General features: G+C 35.1%; 1 protein-coding gene across 1 annotated transcript in view; it reads left to right on the plus strand.

Annotated features, from left to right (window-relative positions):
• The window catches only part of DopEcR (G-protein coupled receptor DopEcR), a 374,495-nt gene extending 369,930 nt beyond the window's left edge, over nt 1-4,565 (plus strand). Inside the window, exon 8 of the mRNA XM_072542827.1 lies at nt 3,441-4,565. The gene's annotated coding sequence lies outside the window, so the exon portion shown is untranslated. The remainder of the gene's footprint in view (nt 1-3,440) is intronic.
• Nucleotides 4,566-6,000: the final 1,435 nt, after the last annotated feature.

Here is a 6,000-nt window from a genome sequence, read left to right on the forward strand (position 1 = left end):
GTTCTTATTTGTTTTGTACAACACAGTAAAAAAAATAATTGAAGTTTTAGTCAAACAATAACATAACCTTAAAATACGAACATTGGTAGTAAATATCTTATTACTTTAATATTCTTAACTTACAAATTCACAAACAACAAATAATACCAATCGCACATTGCTTAAGTGCGTGCCCTCCAAGTAAAAACCTGGCAGGACCCTGGGCTACCTAGCCTTTCGGCATACGCCCGTTAGTGAAACCTCTGCCCCTACGAGTCCGACACCAAAGTGAAGGTGCCACGGGGCGCGTACCAAAAACGTCCCGTGGGTCCCCCGTGGGGGTACCCCATAGGGTTACCACGACACGTCTACTATACGCGACCCGCGGGGGCTCCACCTTCCCCGTAGTACCTGTGTTGTGAGTACCTTGCCTACCCGTTACTCCCACACTACGGGCGGGTAGGTTCGGCAGGCGGAGGAATTTCCACCTCAAACGTAGACAGGTCGCCGCCGAGGATCTCTCCTCTACCACTCTTGGATCGCCCGGTGGGTACGTGCCGGGGCACCCACACCACGCCTGACCGAAGTCAGGAGAGGTATATACGGGCCCAGCTCGCTCAACCTCACCAGGCTCTTTTGGAATGGGAGTAGAGTGGTCCCACGAGAGTCTCGTCTCGGATACTAGGAATGTAGACCGGTGACCGTGTCGCCGAAGCGACCGTGTGCGTTTCTACCAACCCGACACCTCAAGCGACGGCTCTCCACCTCCCTATTCCTACCCATTAGTCGCCTCTTACGACAGGCAGGGCTTTCTGACCCCGGTCGTATTCTTATCTCCGCGAGACCGGACGGAGACCAATCGCACAGAATGAATGTTCATAACCAAAAGCAGGGCCGTTCCTGGCGGGTATGCAATGAATGCCCCGCACGCAGGCGCTAAATTTTAGGGGCGCCAAATATTTGGTTACCATTACAAAAATATTCTCACTTCTAAAACAAAAAAAAGTCAGTGTTCAGTATTTCACCGGTAAGCGCTAAAGCAATCACTCCATCCGATTGCTATTCCCTATTATAATACCAAAATTTCTAATTAAATTACCACCCTACAATTTTATTAGTGTCAGTACACGACGCGCCGTCTAATGCCGCTCGCCGCGTTTGAGTAAAGAATGTACTATTGATAAAGAGCAACAAAAATATTATGAAATTGAAAAACAGCGATGGCGTGAAATAATTAAAAGAATGATTTGTATTGTGCAGTATTTAGCTGGCCAAAATTTAGCTTTTAGGGGTGAGAGTACGAATCTTTATGAGACTAATAATGGCAATTTTTTGAAATTAGTTGAAATTATTGCTAAATTCTATCCAATTATGATGTAACACCTGAGCAATATTCGAAGGTCTAGAGGGTTGTGCCGAAATATGCCTCATTACCTGAGCAATCACTTCCAAAATGAATTAATTCATTTATTGTCAAGAAATGTTCAGAAAGAAATTCTGAGTTGCCTCAGAACAGCAAAATATTACTCAATTATTTTGGATGAATCTCCAGATGCTAGCCATGTTGAGCAGCTGACGGTCATAATTCGCTTCGTTTATTGTTCTCCATATGAAGTCGAAATTAGAGAACACTTTTTGGGTTTTTTCAAAGTTTTAAATACTACAGGATAACGGCTCTTCAATTTTTTAAAAGAAGAAATATTATCAAAATTTGAAATAAACCTTGATGACATGAGAGGTCCGGGTTACTACAATGGGGCAAATATGTCTGGCAAGCATGTGGGCCTTCAAACTCAAATTCTCAGAATTAATCCCAGAGCAATGTTTTTGCCTTGTTCAGCTCACACTTTTAATTTAAGTGTCAATGATGCAGCTAACATTTCATATGAGACTGTAGGTTTTTTTTTAATTATTCAGGAGTTGTTCAATTTTTTTTCTGCTTCACGCAATTTCATTTCTTCTTTTCATGCAATTCAAGAGATATGAACACGAAACATTCAACAACACATTCACACTATTAGACAAAATTAAAACGTTCAAATTCATTTTTTCTATTATAATTTGGCATGATGTGTTAACAAAAGTTAATATAGTAAGTAAAATGGTCCAGAATCCAAATACAACTTTAAATGAATGCCATACAGAAATAAAAAATCTTATTATTTATTTCACTGAAAAAAGGTTAGACAAACATTTCGAGATTTTCATGAATGATGCTGTAGCAGAAGCAGAAAAAAGTGATGTAGAGCAAACATTTCCATTATTAAGACAAAGAAAGACAAAGCTTCAATTTTCGTATGAAGGTACAGATGAAACAGTATTCGATCCAAAACAAAAATTTAAGATCAGTTTTTATTTTCAAATTTTGGACACAACAATTCAATCCCTACAAAGACGCTTTGGGGGAATAGATAAGTGCCACGATTTATTTGGATTTTTGGGTAATTTTCAAAATCTAGATTCTAATGTGATTAAAAGATCATGTATGGATTTGGATTTAGCTTTACAAATTTAACATGAAGGAAAAATATGCAAAGATATTGATGGTCTTGATTTGCATAATGAAATTCTGTCATATAAAGTTCTTAACCCACTCACAGACTCTAGCAAAATTTCGCCCATAGATATTTTAAATTATATAACAAAGAAAAATTTACAATCCTTGTTTCCAAATCTATTTATAGCCTTGAGAATATTCCTGACCCTTCCAATTTCGGTGGCATCTGGCGAAAGGAGTTTTTCAAAGCTAAAGCTCATAAAAAATTATTTAAGAACGTCAATGTGCCAAGAAAGGCTATCAGATTTGGCAGTCATTTCAATTGAAAATAAAATTTGTGAAGCCATTGATCACAATGAAATGATTAATGAGCTTGCATCTGTGAAAGCACGACGTGTCATGTTGTAATTCCAATATTTGTTATTTAATTATTTTTCACTTGGTATATATGTATTATTTAATAAAGTTTTTTTACATTGAGGGTATCTCCCTTCTGTTATTATTTTATGTTATATTGCAGAATGCCTTATTAATTTGCGAATTAAGTGTTCTCTTTCTTACTGTTAACTTACATAATAATATTGTTTTAAAATGACCTTTTTTCTTCATTTAATTTTGAAAATAAAACCTTTTTTCAAACATGGTTCCTTTTATTTTTCTTTTTACATTCATATCGTATTTCCAATCATACCACAAGAACATGTTATGATATAGGTACCTTAAAAACATAATATGGGGGCGCACAAAAAATCCTGCACGCAGGCGCTCACTACCCTAGGAACGGGCCTGACCAAAAGTCCTTATTTATTCTTCAAACAATTAAAAAAACCAATATTTCCAACTTCTTATGGAACAAATACACACAAATTAGAAAAAAAAAGTTTCATATACCGTTGCCAATTAGTGATTTTATCATTATTAGCTATATATTCGTAAAAAAAGTAACATTTTCTTATAATTTCAGGTAAAATAAGAAGATACTGGTGCCAATTTTCGCGACATGGACATTTTGAGCGATGACTTGTTACGGAAATGTAAATGTGATTATTTTTTAGTATGAATAGATGGACGCGTGTCTTTTATTGAATCGTTCAAGTCAATTATAATAGGTGTAGGTTAAAACTACGCCCCGTTGCTCTAGCGGGAAGAATCGAATGATTTTTAACCCCTCTTAAACCAAAACCTTAACTTAAACCTTCGCCAGAATTGCCACTCACTTCATGCTTGAGGATGATCTTTAAGAACGCTTTTAAAAATCATGAGAAGCCTTATTAGGTATTTTAAAGAGTTTGCTGATTATTGTAGCTTTAATAAAAGATCTTAGCAGGACAAATATTCAGTGCTCAAAGTGATCAAAACATTTTGTATTATAAATAAAAATATATAGCATGTGTGATATTATATTTGAATGGAATGACACATGATGCAACAAAAAAACATAAAAATAACATTACAATAAAATATAAAAATTTAAATAAGGTGAGTAAGGTGAAAATAAAAGAAGCAAATGAAAGGGACAAAGGAGAAATGTAAATCATCATCATCACTGGCTCGAAAACCCTTTTTGGGTCTTGGCCTGTTCCAGGATTCTTCTCCATTCCGATCTGTTTCGTGCTTTTTTCTCCAGTTTTTTATTTTTAAGGTTGTTATATCATTTTCTATTTGTTCTAAGTATCTCAGTTTCGGTCTTCCTCTTGTTCTTTTTCCTACTGGCATCTGTTTGAATATTTTGTTTGGTATTTCGCCTTCTTCCATTCTTTCTACATGTCCTATCCAACGCAGCCGTCCTATTTTAATGAATGTTATAATATCCGGATCCTGGTATATTTTGTATAGTTCAGAGTTGTATCATCTTCGCCATATTCCGTTTTCTTTTGTGCCCTTATATATGTGTCGCAAGATTTTTCTTTCGAAGGTGGCTAACAACGTTTCCTCTCTTTTAGTGAGTGTCTAGGTTTCTGAGCCATATGTGAGTACCGGTCTTATTAGGGTTTTATATATTTGGCATTTTGTCTTTCTTGCGACGTTATCTGATCTTAGGTGTCTAATTAAGCCATGGTAACATTTATTTGCAATAAATATTCGCCTCTTCACTTCCTCCGTAACGTTATTATCAGACGTGACTAGGGATCCCAAGTAACTAAAATTTTTTACCCCCTCTATGTTGTACTCTCCTATTGTTATATTTTGTGGCTGCCTTATTTCTGCGTTTTTACTTAATTGCATATATTTTGTTTTGGTCTGATTGATTTTAAGACCACTATTTTGTGCAGCTCGTTCTATTTGGTTGTATGCCTCTATCATTTCTCTTCTTGATCTTGCGTTTATATCAACATCATCTGCAAATGCTGGTATTTGCACGCTTTTATTAATGATTGTTCCTCGTGTATTAACTGTTTTGTTCCTCAGTATTTTCTCGAGTACGATGTTGAACAAGATGCATGATAGAGCGTCTCCCTGGCGTAGTCCCTTTTTCACATCTATTTTTTCCGTTAATTTATTTTGTATCTGGATTCTACTTTCTACTTTTAGAGATTCTTTTATCAGTTCTATTAGTTGTGTTGGTATATTAAATTCTTTCATTGCTTTTATTAAGAATTCTCGGTTTATATTGTCATATGCGCTTTCAAAGTCTATGAAGAGATGATGTGTGTCGATGTTATATTCACTTGTTTTTTTGAGGATCTGTCACAGAACAAATATCTGGTCTATTGTTGACTTTTGCTTCTCATTTTGAGATTTTTTCGGGGTTCTCCTTTGGAATAACCAAACAATTGTTCTGGACTTCTGAAGAGCGGACGTTTCTCCTCAGTTTCGACAATTTCTTCATTGTGATGCAAACCAGGCTCTTTATTTCTCAAATTGTTGCTGCAGCTTGGCTGACATTCTTTACGATTTGCATCACTCTCCTTTAATAGTTTATTCCTATCGGTTACGTTACTTGGACAAAAATAAGAAATAAACTTTATAAAATAGATAACAAAGGATGATAAAATGTATCGTAGGAGAGAATCGTACGGGATTAAAAGACATTGATACTCAGACAAATTTAGAAACGAATAAAATGTTTTATTATTTTGAGCATTGTATTGTATTGGTAACAAGTAACTTCTATAGCAATCATTTAATATATTTAAGCTAATTGTATCTAGAGCTGATGCTCATTATTATAACGATCGATCCTTTGCTTCATCACAATTGTAGCATGGACGACACTACGGGATTCTTGCGAATGTTTATGTTAAGGCTATATAAGCTCTCTGTTATTGTTACAGTGAAGAAATTTTAACATATTCATTATTTGTTACGACATTCCTCTAGATGGACTTTAAAACATAATACAGCGAATCTGTCAATGATTTATCGATTATTATTTAAATATTGATTTATTAGTAAATGTTTTACATTGTTTTAAAACTGTTAATTTATGGTATTCCAGTTTTGAAGATCTTTTTAACAAAAAATTGCTTTAAATAAACAAATGATCTTTTTTTGCAATATAAAACTTTACAATGGTGTTTTTA

The sequence above is a fragment of the Diabrotica undecimpunctata genome, chromosome 9, assembly GCF_040954645.1.
Source record: "Diabrotica undecimpunctata isolate CICGRU chromosome 9, icDiaUnde3, whole genome shotgun sequence".
Lineage (NCBI taxonomy): Eukaryota > Metazoa > Arthropoda > Insecta > Coleoptera > Chrysomelidae > Diabrotica > Diabrotica undecimpunctata.